This window comes from Aegilops tauschii, chromosome 6 (genome assembly GCF_002575655.3).
Source record: "Aegilops tauschii subsp. strangulata cultivar AL8/78 chromosome 6, Aet v6.0, whole genome shotgun sequence".
NCBI lineage: Eukaryota > Viridiplantae > Streptophyta > Magnoliopsida > Poales > Poaceae > Aegilops > Aegilops tauschii.
The window spans coordinates 64,801,866-64,824,280 of record NC_053040.3 but is presented as its reverse complement, the minus strand read 5'-3'; positions in this window follow the sequence as shown (position 1 = coordinate 64,824,280).

Below are 22,415 nucleotides of genomic sequence, written 5' to 3'. Positions count from 1 at the left end.
TCCCCAAAGGTGGGACGTTCCCTACCGAAACCATCATCATTGTTGTGAAAAGCTCTGGTTTGTGAGAAGCATATACCCAAACCTGCCCCAAATGGGACAAATTTTTTACCACGGCATGTTGATGCCGCTCCATGATAGCATGCCAAGTTTCATGAATTTCAGACCGAGTTTTGGATTTACTAGAATTTAAAAACAAAGTATCTCAACGTTTTGCCGGCAATCAACGGTGCCCTGGTGTTTGAAAGTCATCCCCATTTCTTGCATGGGACCTAAGCATGCACCCAAGGACAAAGATTCGATTTTCCAACCAATTTATATGCACTGGAGCATGCGCATGTAGTTCAAATTTGAATTATACACATAAATGCAATGAAAACTCACTTAGTGCATAAAAATGTCCAAACGAACCCCGAAAAATCACAAAAAAGAACGCAACACTCCTGTTGTTCTATGTTGACACGAGAAAAAATTGGAAAGCAATAAGAGGCAATGGATATCATTTCGTCCCCAAAGGTGGGGCGTTCCCTACCGAAACCATCATGCTTGTTGTGAGAAGCTCTGGTTTGTGATAAGCATATACCCAAACCTGCCCCAAATGGGACAAAAAATTTACCACGGCATGTTGGTGCCGCTCCATGATAGCATGCCGAGTTTCATGAATTTCAGACGAGTTTTGGATATACTAGAATTTAAAAACAAGGTATCTCAACGTTTTAGCGGCAATCAACGGTGCTCTAGTGTTTGAAATTCATTACATTTCTTTCATGGGACCTAAGCATGCACCCAAGGACAAAGATTTGATTTTTCAACCAATTTATATGCACTGGAGCATGCGCATGTAGTTAAAATTTGAATTATACACATAAATGCAATGAAAACTCATTTAATGCATAAAAATGCCCAAACGAACCCCGAAAAATCACAAAAAAGAACACAACACTCCTGTTGTTCTATGTTGACACGAGAAAAAATTTGAAAGCAATAAGAGGCAATGGATATCATTTCGTCCCAAAGGTGGGGCGTTCCCTACCGAAACCATCATGCTTGTTGTGAGAAGCATATACCCAAACCTGCCCCAAATGGGACAAAAAACTTACTTTGGCATGTTGATGCCGCTCCATGATAGCATGCCGAGTTTCATGAATTTCAGACGAGTTTTGGATATACTAGAATTTAAAAACAAGGTATCTCAACGTTTTAGCGGCAATCAACGGTGCTCTAGTGTTTGAAATTCATTACATTTCTTTCATGGGACCTAAGCATGCACCCAAGGACAAAGATTTGATTTTTCAACCAATTTATATGCACTGGAGCATGCGCATGTAGTTAAAATTTGAATTATACACATAAATGCAATGAAAACTCATTTAATGCATAAAAATGCCCAAACGAACCCCGAAAAATCACAAAAAAGAACACAACACTCCTGTTGTTCTATGTTGACACGAGAAAAAATTTGAAAGCAATAAGAGGCAATGGATATCATTTCGTCCCAAAGGTGGGGCGTTCCCTACCGAAACCATCATGCTTGTTGTGAGAAGCATATACCCAAACCTGCCCCAAATGGGACAAAAAACTTACTTTGGCATGTTGATGCCGCTCCATGATAGCATGCCGAGTTTCATGAATTTCAGACGAGTTTTGGATATACTAGAATTTAAAAACAAGGTATCTCAACGTTTTAGCGGCAATCAACGGTGCTCTAGTGTTTGAAATTCATTACATTTCTTTCATGGGACCTAAGCATGCACCCAAGGACAAAGATTTGATTTTTCAACCAATTTATATGCACTGGAGCATGCGCATGTAGTTAAAATTTGAATTATACACATAAATGCAATGAAAACTCATTTAATGCATAAAAATGCCCAAACGAACCCCGAAAAATCACAAAAAAGAACACAACACTCCTGTTGTTCTATGTTGACACGAGAAAAAATTTGAAAGCAATAAGAGGCAATGGATATCATTTCGTCCCAAAGGTGGGGCGTTCCCTACCGAAACCATCATGCTTGTTGTGAGAAGCATATACCCAAACCTGCCCCAAATGGGACAAAAAACTTACTTTGGCATGTTGATGCCGCTCCATGATAGCATGCCGAGTTTCATGAATTTCAGACGACTTTTGGATTTACTAGAATTTAAAACCCAGGCATCTCAATGTTTTGCCGGCAATCAACGATGCCCCGGTGTTTGAAATTCATTCCCATTTCTTGCATGTGACCTAAGCATGCACCCAAGGACACAGATTTGATTTTTCAACCAATTTATATGCACTGGAGCATGTGCATGTAGTTCAAATTTGAATTATGCACATAAATGCATTGAAAACTCAGTTAATGCATAAAAATGTCCAAACGAACCCCGAAAAATCACAAAAATTGACACAACACTCCTGTTGTTCTATGTTGACACGAGAAAAAATTTGAAAGCAATAAGAGGCAATGGATATCGTTTCGTCCCCAAAGGTGGGAGGTTCCCTACCGAAACCATCATGCTTGTTGTGAGAAGCTCTGGTTTGTGACAAGCATATACCCAAACCTGCCCCAAATGGGAAAAGAAATTTACCACGACATGTTGATGCCGCTCCATGATAGCATGTCAAGTTTCATGAATTTCAGACGAGTTTTGGATTTACTAGAATTTAAAAACCAGGCATCTCAATGTTTTATCGGTAGTCAACGGAGCCCTGGTGTTTGAAATTCATTCCCATTTCTTGCATGGGACGTAAGCATGCACTCAAGGACACAGATTTGGTTTATCAACCAATTTATATGCACTGGAGCATGTGCATGTAGTTCAAATTTGAATTATGCACATAAATGCGTTGAAAACTCAGTTAATGCATAAAAATGTCCAACCGAACCCTGAAAAATCAAAAAATTGACACAACACTCCGGTTGTTCTATGTTGACACGAGAAATTTTTTGGAAGCAATAAGAGGTAATGGATATCGTTTCGTCCCCAAAGGTGGTACGTTCCCTACCGAAACCATCATGCTTGTTGTGAGAAGCTCTGGTTGTGAGAAGCATATACCCAAACCTGCCCCAAATGGGACAAAAAATTTACCACGGCATGTTGATGCCGCTCCATGATAGCATGCCAAGTTTCATGAATTTCAGACGAGTTTTGGATTTACTTGAATTTTAAAACCAGGTATCTCAATGTTTGCGGCCGAGTGACGGTGGCAGGGTGTTTGACATTCATTCGCATTTCTTGCATGGGACCTAAGCAGGCAACCTAGGACACATATTTAAATTTTCAACTAATTTATGCGTTAGAGCATGTGCCTGTAGTTCAAATTTGAATTATGCACATGAATGCACAGAAAACTCAGCTAATGTATAAAAATGTCTAAGCGAACCCCAAAAAATCCCAAAAATGGACACAACACTCCTGTTGTTCTATGTTGACACTACGGAAAAAAATTTGAAATCAAGAAGAGGCAACGGATATCGTTTCGTCCAGAAAGGTGAAATGTTCCCTACCGAAACCATCACACTTGCTATGATAAGCTCTGGTTTATGAGAAGCTTATACCCAAACCTGCCCCAAATGGGACAAAAATTTTACCACGGCATGTTGATGCTGCTCCATGATAGCATGCCAAGTTTCCTGAATTTCAGACGAATTTTGGATTTACTAGAATTACAAAAGCAAGTACGTCGATGTTTGCCGGAGAGCCACGGCGCCGTGGTTTTCGAATTTCATCCCCATTTCTTGCATGGGAGATAAGCATAAACCCATGGACACATATATGATTTTACGACCCATGTTGGTGCACCGGAGCATGTGCATGTAGTTTAGTTTTGAATTGTGCACCTGAAATGGCTAGAAAACTAATTTAATGTATAAAATTTTTAAACGAACCCTGAATAATTCCTATTCTTTTACGACACACAGATAGTTGCATGTTCACTCCAGATAAAATGTAGCAATTCAAACATCATCCATTGCCGCTGTGACCCCATTATGTAATTCAAATCAAGATGAAAAATCAAGTAGATCACACACAGTTTATTATCACCAACCATGTGAGATGCAGCACAAAATATCCTGGAGCACCGTCGGTGTATAGTACGCCTATGGCTTACGCGAGAAGGTGCGTCGCCTACAGTCCACAGCCGGCGTCTCAAGCACACTAGCTCGCTCCCCAAATATCATTTCACTGTTCAATCGTCGCCGGTGAAAGATAGGCACGTGGACCCGTGTCGTGAGGGCAACTTCGATGGCCCACTCCGGTGAGAGCACGATCGTAGCCGCCATGCGTGTGCTAACAAGGTGCATGAGCGCGGCCGCATTTTGCTACCGGGCGGCTATGTCATCCCAAACGGCCGTTGTTGCTTCTCAGGTGGCGGCAGCAACATCTGGCTCGGGGATAACAACTGGCGAGAGCGGCACAACAGCTGTCCATTCCGCAGCGGCGGCCTTAGCCCTAATGGAGGCCGCCCACGACCATGTCGAAGCCGCCCATGCCCAGCTCCTGGCGGTCACCGCACAAATCGAACGAAGCTTCTCCGACAACGGTCGGCAACTCACGGCCGAAGACCTGGCAATCGCCGAGAGCTTTCGAGCAGCCGTCCGTTCCTCTGCCGCATACCTTGCGACGACGGAGTCCGTCCAAGCCCAGATCGCGTCCGCCCACGCCCAGCTTATGGCGGCCTTTTCCAAATAGATGGCAGACGCAGATGGCGAGATGCTTGCCGAGTATGGTGCTATGGATGCCATGGAGCCCCTTCCCCAGGAGACCGTTGGGCGCGAGCTGGACATGGAGGCGGCGACGGAGATCGACGAGCACCAGCCGTAGTAGTACTCTTTGTTTTGTTTAATTAAGAGCGCCGGTCTTTAATTTGTTAGAGTAATGTTTAGGTCAGCTAGCTCTGTTTAATTGCAGAACTTGCTCGACTAAGAAGTGTGGGTGTGCTGTAGTCTCCTTTGTGTACCCAAATTATGAAATGGCGTGGATGACCACTATAACCATGGAAATTCGAACCAAAATTTTTGACGTTCAAACTCATCACACACGGGTTAAGCTATCTGAATCGTTTGTGATGTTCACATATCGTACACAGTTCTGAATAAGGGACCGTGTCCGATGACACTTTGCGTGCCATTTTTTTCTGCTGAAGCGATCCCAATTTTCGGCTTCCGCGGAAATATCTATGTAACACCCCGGATGTAACTTTCCATATTTGTAACTCCAACTCTTACCATTTTTAGCTATGTGTTATGATATTCCCTTCGTGGTCGGGTTTTGTTTTTTCGTTTTGCATTTTGTTCATGTCATGCATGTCATATCATGTCATCATGTGCATCTCATTTGCATACGTGTTCGTCTCATGCATCCGAGCATTTTCCCCGTTGTCCGTTTTACAATCCGGCACTCCCACCTCCTCCGGCGCACCCCTCTTGTTTTCTTTTCGTGAGCGGGTGTTGAACGTTCTCGGAATGGACCGAGTCTTGCCAAGTGGCCTTGGTATACCACCGGTAGACCACCTATCAAGTTTTGTTCCATTTGGAGGTCGTTTGACGCTCCAACGGTTAACCGGGTAACCGCAAAGTCCTTTTGTGTGCTGCAGCAAAACCCCCCTCCAAAGAGCCCAAAACCCATCTAAGTCACTTCCATGCTCTCGGTCGTTCGATCACGATCGTGTGGGCGAAAACCGTGCTCCATTTGGAGTCTCCTAGCTCCCTCTACCTATAAAACACCCTCTCCCTCCGAAATCCGGGTCCAAACCCTAGCAAATCGCCCCTCCGCGCGCCGGACGCGTCCGCCGCCGCCGGACAAAAGCCGCCGCCACCTGCAGCCAATCCCGCGCCGCCACTTGTCGCGCCGTCGCCTCCCACCGCGTCGCCGCGCCGCCGCCGAAGCCCGGAGAGCCCACGCAAGGCCCCCGCGGCCCGGTCTCCCTCCGCCCGTCGCCCGCGCGGGATCGCCGCCTCCCACCGCCTCCCGGCCGGCAGCCGCCGCCGCCTCTGCCGTTCGCCGGCGAGCCCAGTCACCGACGCCGGCGCCGACTACGTCCGTCTCCGCGCATCTCCGGCACCGGTCGCCGCGCCCCCGAGCCCGCCGTCCCCGGCGCCTTCCTCCTCCCTCTCCGGTGCCTCGCTTCCCTCACCCGAGCTCACTCCGGCGAGCTCGCGCCGCCACCGACGAACCGCGCCAGATCCAGATCGAGACGGTTGACCTCTTCCCCCTCTGATTTTTCTCTAAGTCCCGATTATTTTCACATTCTGTTGCATACTTCATCGCATCATAAATCTCTACATACTGCTCCGTTTCATGCGTGTAATATATCAAAATGTTCGTCTCGAGATGCTCTTCATTTTGTTCCATTACGCCATGTTCATTTGAGTCCATATTGATGCCCAAATCTCTGATGCAAGAGTGCTATATGCTGTTAACTGCTGTTACTTATCAGAACTTGAGGATTTGTTATTTTTATTGCTATTGATGTGTAGATCTTATGGGCATGAGCTCTACAGGTGTTTTGATGTATGCCATGCCATCTTTACAGAGGTGTATGCCATGTAGTTTTGTGATCTATGTGGTGACTAGCACAAGCATGCAAACTAGGCTTCGTGATGTTTCTGTTTTCAGGGACTTTGGATTTTCACCGTCTGTGACTGCTGTTATTTTGTTGCCATGTATCCATGTGTCTACAGAGAGATCCATGCTACTTTTGGTGATGTTCAGTAAGGATGTTTTGTAGATATAGTTGTGATCTATCCATCCATGCCTCTGTTTGCAATTATGGAGCGCCATAGAATATCTTAATCTTTCTCTACTTTGATATAAAATATTTCTGGCAGATTGTTAACATGATATTCAATTTTGCCAAGGTTGTTGTAGTTGATCCATTCATGCTATGTATTTGCTCTTGCCATTGATAGCTTCATAAAAATGCCATCTTGCTGAAGATATGCTTTTTTTATCATGCATTGCTTTGTGGTGAGTGAATCAAGCTCACAAAGATGCCTTCATAATACTGTTTCTGCCATGCTCTGTTTTCTGCCAAGTCTGAAACCTGTTAACGAAACTTTCAATGTTTACATGGTTTTCATCATATTGTCTGGTCCTTTTTGGCTTATGGTCAGTAAGGGACTTTTGTCATATGCATTTAGTAGATTCAAGCCATGCCTTGTTTTGCTATGTTAAGTTCCTGTAGCATGTTGATTTCTTGCTCTGAACATTGCTACCTGATGCTGTTTATGCCCTGTCCAGTAATTTCACCAAGTCTGTGAACCTGATATCTTTTGCACTTTTGCCATGCTTGTTTGAACCTGTTGTTTTGTGATCTAGCCGTAGCTCAGTGTTCATCTTTTGTCAAGCATCTCCTGGAGATTATTGCCATATGCTGTATTGCTATGTTGGGGTGCTGTAGTATAGTTACTTGATGTATTCTAAGTGCTATCATACTGTTAATCGCATATTCGTGTCATTCTTGTTTTGCTTGCCATTTGCAAACCGTGCATCCGTTTCCGGTGATCTTTATATCGATTTCGACCGAAATCATCTCATATTTCTAGTGGCATACTTGGTTTGCCAAGTTACTGCCTTGTTCATCCTTTTTCTTCCGGAGCACGCATACGCATCGCATATCATTCATGTATTGCATCATGTTGCTTGTGCATTTCCCGTGATTGATTGTGGTTCCATTGCTTGTGTTCTTGTTGTGGGTAGAGCCGGGAGACGAGTTCGTGAACGAGGAACCTATTGAGTACGCTTACGAGGATCAAGCTTTCGACAACTCTGAGAACCTTGCAGTCAAGATGACCATACCCTCGAAATCGCTTCTATCTTTGCTTTGCTAGTTGTTCGTTGTATTGCTATGCTACGCTACCTACCACTTGCTATATCATGCCTCCCATATTGCCATATCAAGCCTCTAACCATCCTTTCCTAGCAAACCGTTGTTTGGCTAAGTTACCGCTTTTGCTCAGCCCTTCTTATAGCGTTGCTAGTTGCAGGTGAAGTTGAAGTTGGTTCCATGTTGGAACATGGATATTTTTGGAATATCACAATATATCTTATTTAATTAATGCATCTATATATTTGGTAAAGGGTGGAAGGCTCGGCCTTATGCCTGGTGTTTTGTTCCACTCTTGCCGCCCTAGTTTCCGTCATACCGGTATTATGTTCCTTGAGTTTGCGTTCCTTACGCGGTTGGGTGATTTATGGGACCACCTTGATAGTTCGCCTTGAATAAAACTCCTCCAGCAAGGCCCAACCTTGGTTTTACCATTTGCCGCCTAAGGCTTTTTCCCTTGGGTTTTCGCGAGCCCGAGGGTCATCTTTATTTAAACCCCCGGGCCAGTGTTCCTCTGAGTGCTGGTCCAAACTAGAGCACCGTGCGGGACTGTCCCTTGGCAACTTGGGTTACGTTGGTACCTATACACTTCGCTTATCCGGTGTGCCCTGAGAACGAGATATGTGCAGCTCCTATCGGGATTTGTCGGCACATTCGGGCGGCTTTGCTGGTCTGGTTTTACCATTGTTGAAATATCTTGTAAACCGGGATTCCGAGACTGATCGGGTTTTCCTGGGAGAAGGTTTATCCTTCGTTGACCGTGAGAGCTTATAATGGGCTAAGTTGGGACACCCCTGCAGGGTATTATCTTTCGAAAGCCGTGCCCGCGGTTATGAGGCAGATGGGAATTTGTTAATGTCCGGTTGTAGAGAACTTGACACTTGATTTAATTAAAATACATCAACTGTGTGTGTAGCCGTGATGGTCTCTTCTCGGCGGAGTCCGGGAAGTGAACACGGTTGGAGTTATGTATGAACGTAAGTAGTTTCAGGATCACTTCTTGATCATTTCTAGCTTCGCGACCGTTGCGTTGCTTCTCTTCCCGCTCTCATTTGCGTATGTTAGCCACCATATATGCTTAGTGCCTGCTGCAGCTCCACCTCATTACACCATTCTTTCCTATAAGCTTAAATAGTCTCGATCTCGCGGGTGTGAGATTGCTGAGTCCTCGTGACTCACAGATTCTACCAAAACAGTTGCAGGTGCCGACGATGTCAGTGCAGATGACGCAACCGAGCTCAAGTGGGAGTTCGACGAGGAACGCGGTCGTTACTATGTTTCTTTTCCTGATGATCAGTAGTGGAGCCCAGTTGGGACGATCGGGGATCTAGCATTTGGGGTTATCTTATTTTCATTGGGATTTGACCTTAGTCGGTCTATGTGTGGATTTTGGATGATGTATGAATTATTTATGTATTGTGTGAAGTGGCGATTGTAAGCCAACTCTCGTTATCCCATTCTTGTTCATTACATGGGATTGTGTGAAGATGACCCTTCTTGCGACAAAACCACAATGCGGTTATGCCTCTAAGTCGTGCCTCGACACGTGGGAGATATAGCCGCATCGTGGGCGTTACAATCTACCTCCCCGCCCCTCCTGTTGGAAATATGCCCTAGAGGCAATAATAAAATGGTTATTATTATATTTCCTTGTTCATGATAATTGTCTATTGTTCATGCTATAATTGTGTTATCCGGAAATCGTAATACATGTGTGAATACATAGACCACAACATGTCCCTAGTGCGCCTCTAGTTGACTAGCTCATTGATCAACAGATAGTCATGGTTTCCTGACTATGGACATTTGATGTCATTGATAACGGGATCACATCATTAGGAGAATGATGTGATGGACAAGACCCAATCCTAAGCATAGCACAAAGATCGTGTAGTTCGTTTGCTAGAGCTTTTGCAATGTCAAGTATTATTTCCTTAGACCATGAGATCGTGTAACTCCCGGATGCCGTAGGAGTGCTTTGGGTGTACCAAACGTCACAACGTAACTGGGTGACTATAAAGGTACACTACACGTATCTCTGAAAGTGTCTGTTGGGTTGACACGGATCGAGACTGGGATTTGTCACTCCGTATGACGGAGAGGTATCTCTGGGCCCACTCGGTAATGCATCATCATAATGAGCTCAATGTGACCAAGTGTCTGGTCACGGGATCATGCATTACTGTCGTGGAATTGTCACGACAGATGTCCTCAAGCTAGGACATAGTCGTGGAGCCATCGCCGCTAGGAAGCTTGAAGGGGTTAAACGAGACAAGGAACACGAGGGTTTATACTGGTTCGGACCCTTACGGTGAAGGTAAAAGCCTACGTCCAGTTGAGATGGTATTGATTAGGGTTTCGATGACCAGGAAGCTTAACTGCTATGCTGGCTCTCGATGAGATCTTTCTTGTCCCTAAACCGTTGCCGGGTCGTCCCCTTATATAGGGAGGCAGACGTCCAGCAGCTATCAGAGTCCTGGCCGGCTCATAAGAGTGTCCGGCTCGGACTCTCGACTATTCTTTCCTTACATTACAAGTTCTACCATAATGATGATTGTAACTACGAGCCTTAAGCCATATCCGGGTCTTAAGCCCATCTTTGGCCCACCGTCTTCTTGCTTGACGCCGGACTTCTGGCGATGACCATTATGAGTAACCCGGCCCCTCCTGGCGGGTGACTCTAAGGTCTATATCCTCAACATTAGGCCCCAGATTGATTTGAGCCGGCTCATGTCAATCTTCAATTCTTTCGTCAGAAAACCTTCGGCTTACAATTGTGTGAAGGCCATAACCCGGCGTGACGTCATTCTCTGGACTCCGGGTGATCCGCCGTGACGTCATCTTCCATTAAGTCCATTTTTTACTCCACCAGATCCGCAACGGATCTTATCTTTACCGCCATCCCGAAAATCGAGGCGCCTCTCGAGCGAGATAACCGCGCCGCGACCTCCTTGTTTCTCGCGCCCACTTATGAGACTGGCCTTATAAATAGCCCGACCCTCGGGTCTTTCTCATTCTCCCTCTTCTGTCGTCTCCTTCCTCTCACTGCCCCTGTGCTGCTCGAGCTCCGCCGCCGCCGCAGCAGAGCTCCGCGTCGTCGTCGTCTTTGGCCGCTGCATCACCCTGAACCGTCCAGAGAACCGCGGCGAAACTCCTGCATCCGTAAGTTCCTTCCTCCCCGTAGGACAGATCTGCGTCAAGCTCCTGTTGTTCTTCCGTGTTCTTCTCTGTCGCCCACGAGTTCTTCGGTAGTTTTCATTTTTACTGCCCTTCTTGATCTTAGACCTGTATAGACCTGCCGTGGTAGCTGTTTGGCACTCATTTCAAATGCAAGTAGACCTCTTTTGACTGCCTAAAGGCCCCGTTCAAGCCCAAGAACTTCCCTCGCGTCTGTTTTTAGGTCTAGAAATCTTCTTTTTCAGCCGACCACTTGATCCAAATTATTTACCGCAATGTGTGAAACTTGTTTTCACCACACTTAGTAAAAAACTACACTCGTTGAGCCATGGTGATTTACATTTCCGGTTTAAAGAAACCACGCGCCACAGGATCTTCCGGCTCAAAAGAAGCCACACGCCGTAAAAATTTCCGGCTCACTTACAACAAGGCTGTAGACGAATTGAATTACTCTTGACATCTTTTCAGCGGCTTAGATAACCCAATGTACTCAGATATATATCATTAGGCCCCTCCATGAGCCGCCACCTTAAACCTTGACTTGTAAGTCTCCTCTGGCTCATTATTAAACCGGACATTTTCCCTGTATCATAGGCTTCCAACGTTCACCATGCCTCCCAAAGCTCCCAAAGCACCCATCACTGGCAACTGGATGAGGTCCAACGTCACCGACAAGACCTTAACGGACTTTATGAAGTCGGGTTACCTGCCCAAGAAGGATGTCATGTCCTACCATGCCCCTGACCCGTCAGAGGAGAGACCACAGCCAAAGGACGGGGAGGTAGTGATTTTTGCGGATCACATGAGCCGGGGCTTCGCACCGCCCGGCTCAAAGTTCTTCAGAGACGTGCTGAATTTCTTCGACCTGCGGCCTCAAGACATAGGACCCAACTCAGTGTCCAATATCTGCAACTTCCAAGTGTTCTGCGAGGTCTACCTTGGAGAGGAGCCCAGCCTGCTGCTCTTCAGAGAGCTCTTCTACCTGAACCGTCAGAATGAGTGCGCCAATGGGCCAAGTTTGGAGCTTGGTGGCATCTCCATTCAGCGGCGGAGGGACTGCCTTTTCCCTTACGCAGAGCCGCCAAGCCACCCCAAAGACTGGAACCAGACGTGGTTCTATTGCCAATACATGTCGCCGGCTGATGAGAGTCTGCCGCCCGGCTTTCGCCCCTCGCGTCTGGAACCAACACACCCACTGTCAGACAAGCTGACTCAAGCGGAGCGCCAACCTCTCCTCCCCACTATTAACAGGATCAAGGCTCTCCTGGGCAATGATCTCAATGGAATTGATCTGGTCCGGGTCTGGATCTCATGGCGGGTGATCCCCTTGAGCCGCCGCCCCGGCTTAATGTGTGAATACACAGGCCGGAAAGATGACCCCCTGCGACACAGCCGCAGCGACCTCCCTGAAGATGTCGCCGAGGACATGACCAAGGCTCTCTTGAACGAGAGCTTGGCAGACTGCAGGAGGACAGGGTTAGCCCCCTTCTGCAAGACCAATCCAGCCCCAGCAGTAAGCCGCTGATATGAACATCTTATCTTCTTCTATAGATAACTTTCATCTGAATCTTTAAGAAATCATCATTGTATTTTTCAGATTGATGACAAATTCTGGAAGGTCAAATATGACCATGAGGCGGCCAAGAAGGCCAGGAAGGCGAAGAAAGCCGCCAAGAGAGCCGCTCCCCGTAAGAAGGGAAGTAGGCCTACTGCTTCAGAGCTGATGCAACTAAGCGACAGCTCCGAGTCAGAGGTAACCCCTGAACCTGTAATCTTTTGTTGTGTTTATTGTTTATTTCTGTCCGCCTTATCAATACTTGTTCATCAACAGGATGACACCGGAGCCAGTAACCCGGTGGTTGAAGAGGTAATGATACTTTCCTCCGACTCGGAGCCCTTGCCACGGCTGAAAATCCGAAGGGTAACCCGGAAAGTAAGCTTTTCACATCCTTTAGCTTATCAAGACCCTCAATTTATTTTGAAGCGACAGGTTCATGAGAGCCGGCGTCACACCCGGACCAACAAGGACACTGACCTCTCCTCCGGGTTACCTGACGCATTGAGGAAACGCCGAACTGAGGTTATCTCCAACTTGTACCCTTTTCATCCTTTGGCAGGTGTTATACGTCAACCACTCAATTCTTCTGACTCAAATTATCAGGAAACGTCCCCCTCTTCTGGCGACTCTATGTAGTCGAACCTGCCGGCTTTCAAGACCGTGCCCGGGTAATGATGACCATCTCATGTTCTACTTGCCTTTACTTACACTTTTGTGCTTAATCTTTTTGTCTTTTCAGTGCCCAGGAAAAACTCACCAAGAAGGTGAAGAAGAAAAAGCCGGTCGAAGAGCCGGACTTGCCTGAACCAGAGGTAGCCGCTCAAGAGCCGCCAGCTGCCTCTGCTCCTGAAGCCACTGCTCCAACCGACAAGCCAATAGCAGAAGCTTCTGCTAACCCGGAGGCCTCCAGCTCGGCTCAACCAGCAGATGACCCGGACGTGGTAATCACCCGGACGGAATTTGTTGAGCCGGGGAGACCTACTGCGCTGGCCAAGTGCTCCGCCAAAGGGGAGCTGCTACAGTCCCGCCGGGTTAACCTGGACCTCACCGACTACGCCAATTTGAACATTGGAGAGATCGTCTCCGGCTTCGTCAGTCAAGTGCACAAGAGCTGGGATGCAGAGATCGGCATGGTAAACCAGATTCAACAGAAATCTGAGGTACCACTCTTCTTTCTTCTTGCTTACTGGATAGTTATCTTGTCATTCTTACCATGCTCTAGCCCCCAAGTCTACGACTTATGATAGAATATGTTGTAGACTTTAAGTTCCGGCTTACTCACTTGAACCGGCAATTTGTAGATAGAAACGTTCGATATGCATTAGCCCCCAAGTGCCAAGTGTCTTTGCTTGGAAAGTGCTTGGGACTTTAAAAGTGCGCAATAACTGTTCATCCTCTAACCCGGAAATTATGCAGGCTGCTTGTAAAAAGTTTGAAGCTGACATCTCCGATCTGAAGAACCGGCTGAGGATGCAAGAAATGGAGACCCAGAAAGCAAGTGCCAAATTTGTGTCCAGTATTGCTGCGCAAGAAAAGCTGAAGACGGAGTTTGACGCTGAACGGAAGGCTTGGGCCGAAGAAAAGGCCACGCTGGTGAACCGGGCTGAACAGGCGGAGAAGGCTTTGACAGAGAAGACCGCCGAACTCTCCGGCTTAAAGCGCCAAGTGTCCCAGATGGTTGCCGCAATCTTCGGTAAGTCATTTCACCGGCTTTCATCAAGTTTGTAATCTTTATATCTCATAACTCACCCTTGTCGGCGGCTTATCCTATTCTGTGAAACAGGTCCCAGAAGCGCCAACCTCAACCAAAGTGTGGTAACCAAGCTGAAGGCCGTGTACACCCTGGTGGAGCAGCTCTACACCGGGTCACAGCGTGCTTTGGCTGTGGTGGCCCTATCCAATGAGGTGCCGACTCACCTAGCGGAAGTTCTTCGCCGGCTCGCCGTTCTTCCTCAACGTGTCCAGGAGCTGCGACGAGCCTCCGCAAGAGCCGGAGCGATCGCCGCTCTGAGCCGGGCCAAGGCGTTCCTTCCAGAGTTAGACCCGGCGGACATTGCCCTCGGCTATCCTAGTTTGAAGGAAGACGGCACGCCCTTCGACCAGAAGGACTTTGCCGCCTGCGTGAAGATCGTGCGTCCAGTGGCCACCCTCATTGGAAATGACACGGATCTGACCAAGTACCAGCCGGGTTATGATGCAGAAAATCAAAGGATCCCCACTCCGCGCTACGAAGCCATCAACTTAATCCCGCCGGCTCGTAAGCACACATTTGCCCCGGAAGTTGACCCGGCCGGGTTAATTGACGAGGAAGCTCAATTTGAAGCTCTGAGTGGCATTGACTGGAAGTCATCAACCTTCCAGGTCTTGGGAACAGCCGGAGGAGAGGAGAGGGATGAGCCGGAGGCTTCAGCTCAGCAAGCGTCGTAACTCTGCCATCAGCTTACTAAACAATGCTCCACCCTTTTGGACTCAATGAGTTCTTTGTAATAGAGTAGGTCCAATACTTTAACTTTGCCGTGCCATCGTGCACGCGTTGAATGCTGAAGTCCATTGAAGTTGTCTCCTTTAAATTTCCCCGGGTCATTCATTTTCCTTAGTCTCAAATAATTGTCTTTAACTGTCCTGCATAGAAAGATGAATCACAAGTCTCTAGGCGGCTTACCGCACTGAGAATCGTAGTTTTAGACATATAACCCGGAAGATGAATCAAAAAAGACTGGTCCTCAATCATGTCCTTGACATACCCGTAATAACACACTCACCGGCCTGCAAGCACACTCCGGCTTATATAACCCGGGAAATAAGGTTGGTACCTCAACTCCGGTTTACCAGTCTTAAGAACGCCGATTGTATTCAACTAGTACTGTAGATCAAAGTTTAAGCCGGCAAGGTGAGACCCGCCATGCATACTTTAAGTAATCAGAAGAACTCGCTATAACTCAGAAAAACTTAGGGGCTTCCGGTTCGAATACGACCAGAGACCCGTCCCAAAGGGGTTATGCTAGGATTCAAATACGAGCATATAGCCCCCAGTGGGTGTGGCGATGCCAATCAAGAGGGTACCGACAGCTATGTTCTCTTTGGTTCGAATACGACCCATGTTTGAACAGGAAGCCCCCAAATGACTTAAGTATTGTTTAGCGACGCTGATTCGGATACGATCCACGTCGGTTCCCAAAGGGGTTAAACTATGATTCAAATATGATCAAAGAAAACTCCCCAATGAGCTCGGCACTTTGCCAATCAAATGGGTATCGACAGCTATGTTCTCTTTGGTTCGAATACGACCTATGTTTGAATAGGAAGCCCCCAAGTGACTATATTGTGTATGGCTAGATTCGGATACGATCATAAGCCGGACCCTCCTTCAAATTATCATATGATCTTATAATGAAAACAACACGTTTTATCTTTGGAGGAGAAAAAAGGGACAGAGGTCCTGCTTTATTGCTTATCATAATATATACATGGCTTAGGGAAATATGTACATTATGAGAGCTGGTGGCTCAAGTGTAATAAGGCCGAAGCTGAGCTATGTTCCACGGCCGACGGGTCTCCTCCTCCGACTTACGTGAATCTTTGTGCTCCCGAATGTCAATGAGATAATATGACCCGTTGTGCAAATTCTTACTGACCACAAAGGGCCCTTCCCAAGGCGGGGATAGCTTGTGCGCATCTGTTTGATCTTGGATGAGCCGGAGCACCAGATCACCTTCCTGGAAGACCCGGGATTTAACCCGGCGACTATGATAACGACGCAGGTCTTGTTGGTAAATCGCTGAGCGAGCTGCTGCCACATCACGCTGCTCGTCCAACAAGTCAAGAGCATCTTGGCGCGCCTGTTCATTATCCACCTCAACATAAGCCGCCACTCGAGGCGAGTCATGACGGATGTCACTGGGGAGGACTGCTTCCGCTCCATAAACCATGAAGAAAGGCGTAAAACCTGTAGACCTGTTAGGAGTAGTGTTGATGCTCCACAGTACGGAGGGTAACTCCTCCACCCAACAACCCGGGGTCCGTTGCAAAGGGACCAAAAGCCGGGGTTTGATGCCTTTCAGAATCTCCTGATTAGCTCTCTCAGCTTGACCATTGGATTGAGGGTGAGCCACTGATGAAACATCGAGTCTAATATGCTCTCGTTGACAGAACTCCTCCATGGCGCCTTTGGATAGATTGGTACCAGTCGTGGAATTGTCACGGCAGATGTCCTCGAGCTAGGACTTAGTCGTGGAGCCATCGCAGCTAGGAAGCTTGAAGGGGTTAATGCGGGACAAGGAACACGAGGGTTATATTGGTTCGGCCCCTTACGGTGAAGGTAAAAGCCTACGTCCAGTTTGAGGTGATATTGATTAGGGTTACGATCACCAGGGAGCTAAACTGCTATGCCCGGCTCTCGATGAGATTGTTTTTGTCCCTAAACCGCTGCCGGGTCGTCCCTTTATATAGGGAGGCTGACGCCCAGCAGCTCTCAGAGTCCTGGCCGGCTCATAAGAGTGTCCGGCTCGGACTCTCAACTATTCTTGCCTTACACTACAAGTTCTACCATAATAATGATTGCAACTACGGGCCTTAAGCCATATCCGGGTCTTAAGCCCATCTTTGGCCCACCGTCTTTAAGCTTGGCGCCGGGCTTCTGGTAATGACCATACGAGTAACCCGGCCCCTCCTGGCGGGTGACTCTAAGGTCTATATCCTCAACATTAGGCCCCAGATTGATTTGAGCCAGCTCATGTCAATCTTCCATTCCTTCGACAGAAAAACTCCGGCTTACAATTGCGTGAAGGCCATAACTCGCCGTGACGTCATCCTCTGGACTCCGGATAATCCGCCATGACATCATCTTCCATTAAGCCCGTTTTTTACTCCGCCAGATTCGCAACGGATCTTTACATTTACTGTCATCCCGAAAATCGAGGCGTTTCGTGGGGAGATAACCACGCCGTGGTCTCCTTGATTCTCGCGCTCGCTTTATGAGTTTGCCTTATAAATAGGCCGGCCCGACGGCCCTTTCTCACTCTCCTTCCTCTGTCGTCTCCTTCCTCTCACTGCCCCGTGCTGCTCGAGCTCCGCCGCCGTCGCCGCCGCGGGTCTTCTCGTCGTCACCAGCTCAGGCCGCTGCATCACCCTGATCTGACCAGAGAAACGCGACGACCTCCGTGACTCTCCAGCTCCTGTAAGTCCTGCTTGTCCTGTAGAGTAGATCTGCCGTAGAGTTCGTCCGCGTTCTTCGTGTTCGTCGCCATTGCCACAAACTCCGGTAGTTTTCTTTCTTACTGCCCCTTTTTGATCTTAGCCTTGTACAAACTCACTGTGGTAGATGTTTAATACGCTCACATGCAAACAACCCTCTGTCTTACTGCATAAGAACCTTGTTCGAGCTCAAGAGCCTCCTCGCGTCTGTTTCTAGGTCTAGAAAATTTTTCTTTTACCCGACCATTTTGATCCGAAATTTTTACTGCGATGTGTGAAACCTGTTTTACCACACTTAGTAAAAATTGCAATCATTGAATCTCGGCAGTTCACAGTTCCGGTTTAGAAACCACGCGCCGTAGAACCTTCCGGCTTAAAGAAAACCGTGCGCCATAAAATTTCCGGCTTAGCTGTGATAAAGCCTGTAGACAATCAAATTACTCTCAATCCCTCGGCGGCTTAAATAGCCCGATGCACTTAAGTGTATACCATTAGTCCCCTTATAAGCCGCCACCTTGATATTGAACTGTAGATTGCTTCCGGTTCATAATTAACCCGGACGTTTTTTCCTTTTATCATAGACTGCCGACTTTCACCATGCCTCCCAAAGCTCCCATTACTTGCAACTGGATGAGGTCCAATGTCACCAATGAGACCCTAGCAGATTTTGTTAAGGCCGGATATCTGCCCAAGAAGGATGTCATGTCCTACCGTGCCCCTGACCCGTCAGAAGAGAGACCACAGCCAAAGGACGGGGAGGTAGTGATTTTTGCGGATCACATGAGCCGGGGCTTTGCACCGCCCGGTTCAAAGTTTTTCAGAGACGTTCTGAACTTCTTCGACTTGCGGCCTCAAGATATAGGACCCAACTCAGTGTCCAACATCTGCAATTTCCAAGTCTTCTGCGAGGTTTATCTTGGAGAAGAACCTAGTCTGCTGCTCTTCAGAGAGCTTTTTTACTTAAACCGTCAGAATGAGTGCGCCAATGGACCAAGTCTAGAGCTAGGTGGCATCTCCATTCAGCGGCGAAGAGACTGTCTTTTCCCTTATGCCGAGCCGCCAAGCCACCCAAAGGACTGGAACATGACTTGGTTCTATTGCCAAGATACGTCACCGGCTGATGAAAGTCCGCTGCCCGGCTTTCGCCCATCACGTCTGGAGTCAACACACCCATTGTCAGACAAACTGACTCCGACGGAGCGCCAGCCTCTGCTTCCCACCATCAACAAGATCAAGGCTCTCCTGGGCAATGGTCTAAATGGAATCGATCTGGTCCGGGTCTGGATCTCATGGCGGGTGATCCCATTGAGCCGCCGCCCCGGCTTAATGTGTGAGTACACGGGCCGAAAAGACGACCTTCAGAGACACAGCCGCAATGATCTTCCTGAAGACGTTGCAGAGGAGATGACCAAGGCTCTCTTGAACGAGAGCCTGGCAGACTGTGGAAGGACCGGGTTAGCCCCCTTCTGCAAGACCAACCCAGCCCCAGCGGTAAGCCGCCAATCTGATCATCCTATCTTCTTCTGTATATAACCTTCATCTGAATCGTTTGAAGAAATCATCATTGTATTTTTCAGGCTGACGACAAGTTCTTGCGGGTCAAATATGACCATGAGGCGGCCAAGAAGGCCAGAAAGGTGAGGAAAGCCGCCAAGAAAGCCGCTCCCCGTAAGAAGGGAAGTAGGCCCACTGCTTCGGAGCTGTTGCAGCTAAGTGACAGCTCCGAGTCCGAGGTAATTCCTAAACCTGTAAGCTCTTGTTATACTTGTCGTTTATTTCTGTCCGCCTTATCAATCCTGTTTATCAACAGGAGGACACCGGAGCTAGTAACCCGGTGGCTGAAGAGGTAACAATACTTTCCTCCGACTCGGAGCCCTTGCCAAGGCTGAAAACCCGAAGAGTAACCCAGAAAGTAAGCTTTTTCCCATCCTTTAGCTTACCAAGATCCTCAATTTATTTTGAAGCGACAGGTTCATGAGAGCCGGCGGCACACCCGGACCAGCAAGGACACTGACCTCTCCTCCGAGTTACCTGATGCATCAAGGAAACGCCGGACCGAGGTGATCGCAAAATTATACCCTTTTCATCCTTTTGCGGGTGTTATACGCCAACCGCTTAATTCTTCTGACTCAAACTATCAGGAGACTTCCCCTTCTTCCGGCGACTCTATGCAGTCGAATCTGCCGGCTTTCAAGACCGCGCCCGGGTAACGATAATCATCTCATGTTGTTCTGATCGTTACTCATATTTTTTGTACTAACCTTTGTTATTCTTTCAGTGCCGAGGCAAAGCTCACCAAGAGGGTGAAGAAAACCAAGTCAGCCGGAGTGCCGGATTTGCCTGAGCCGGAGGTGACGGTCCAAGACCCGCCAGCTGCCTCCGCCCCCGAAGCCACCACTCCAATGGACACGGCGCCTGCAGAAGCTTCTGCCGACCCGGAGGCCTCCGGCTCGGCCCAACCAACAAATGACCCGGACGTGGTAATCACCCGGACGGAGTTCATTGAACCAGGGAGACCTACCGTGCTGGACAAATGCTCCGCTAAGGGGGAGTTGCTGCAGCCCCACCGGGTGAACCTGGACCTCTCCGACTACACCAACTTGAGCATTGGAGAGCTCGTCTCTGGCTACATCAGCCAAGTGCACAAGAGCCGGGACGCCGAGGTTGCCATGGTGACCCAAATCCAGCAGAAGTCTGAGGTAACATCCTTTTGTCCTCTTATTTACTCTTTTGTCCTCTTATGTACTGCTTAGTTACCTGTACCATGCTAGCCCCCAAGTCGACGACTTATGACTGAGTACGTTGTAGACTTAGGTTCCGGCTTACTCCATTTGAACCGGCAATATGTAGATAGAAAACGTTCAATATGCATTAGCCCCCAAGTGCCAAGTGTCTTTGCTTGGAAAACGCTTGGGACTTTAAATTTGTAGAGTAATTGTTCATGCCATAACCCGGAAACTTATACAGGCTGCTGGCAAGAAGCTGGAGGCTGACCTTGCTGATCTCACGAGCCGGCTGAAGATGCAAGAAATGGAGACCCGGACGGCAAACGCCAAGTTCGTGTCCAGCATCGCCGCGCAAGAGAAGCTGAAGACGGAGTTCGACGCTGAGCGGAAGGCATGGGCCGAAGAAAAGGCCGCATTGGTGACCCGGGCTGAACAGGCGGAGAAGACTCTCTCCGAGAAGACCGCTGAGCTCTCTGGCCTAAAGCGCCAAGTGTCCCAAATGGTGGCCGCAATCTTCGGTAAGTCGTCTCGCCGGCTTTCATCAAGTTTTAGAATGTGTATATCTCATAATTTCATCCTTGTCGGCGGCTTATCTGATTCTGTTAAACAGGTCCCAGAAGTGCCAACCTCAACCAGAGCGTGGTCACCAAGCTGAAGGCCGTGTATACCCTGGTGGAGCAGCTCTACACCGGGTCACAACATGCCTTAGCTGTGGTGGCCTTATCCAACGAGGTGCCGACTCACTTGGCAGAAGTCCTTCGCCGGGTCGCTGTACTGCCTCAACGGATTCAAGAGCTGCGACGGGCCTCTGCAAGAGCCGGAGCAATCGCCGCGCTAAGCCGGGCCAAGGCATTCCTGCCAGAGTTAGACCCGGCGGACATCGCCTTTGGTTATCCAAGCCTGAAGGAAGACGGCTCCGCTTTCGATCAGAAGGACTTCACAGCTTGCGTGAAGGCCGTACGCCCGGTGGCTACTCTTATCAGCAACGATACAGATCTGACCAGGTACCAGCCGGGTTACAATGCGGAGAATCAGAGGATCCTGACCCCTCGCTATGAAGCTCTCAACTTGATCCCGCCGGCTCGTCAGCACACTTTCGCCCCGGAGATCGACCCTTCCGGGTTAATTGACGAGGAAGCCCAGTTCGAAGCTCTCAGCGGCATCGACTGGAAGTCATCAACCTTCCAGGTCTTGGGATCAACCGGAGGAGAAGGAAGAGATGAGCCGGAGACTTCCACCCAGCAAGCGTCTTAACTTCCGCAGCCGGTTTACCAAAAAATGCTCCACCTTTTTAGACTTGATGAGTTTTGTAATAGAGTAGGTGCAACAGTTTATCTCTGCCGTGCCATCGTGCACGTATTAAATGCTGAAGTCTTTTGAAGTTATCTCTTTGATGTTTCTCCGGGTCATAATTAATCCTTTGTTTTTCTTAACCTCGAAAGAGGTGCCTTTAATTATCCTGCATAGAAAGGCAAAGCACAAATCTTGAGGCGGCTTACCGCCCTGAGAATCATAAGTTTTAGATAACCCGGAATATGAATCAAAAAAGGACTTGTCTCCAATGATATCCTGAATACAGCCATAAGAACATACTTAACGGCCTGCAAGCATACTTCCGATTTAAATAACCCGGATAAAAAGGTTGGTACTACAACTCCGGTTTACCTGCCTTATAACACCCATTGCGTTCACCAATACTGTAAACCAAAGTTAAGCCGGCAAAGTGAGATCCGGCTGTACACACCTTGACATAATCAGAGAAAACTTGTGATAAAGCGGAAGAACTTAGGGGCTTTCGGTTCGAATACGACCAGAGACCCGGCCCAAAGGGGTTAAGCTAAGATTCGGATACGATCATATAGCCCCCAGTGGGTGTGGCGATGCCAATCAAGAGGGTACGGACAACTATGTTCTCTTTGGTTCGAATACGACCCATGTTTGAACAGGAAGC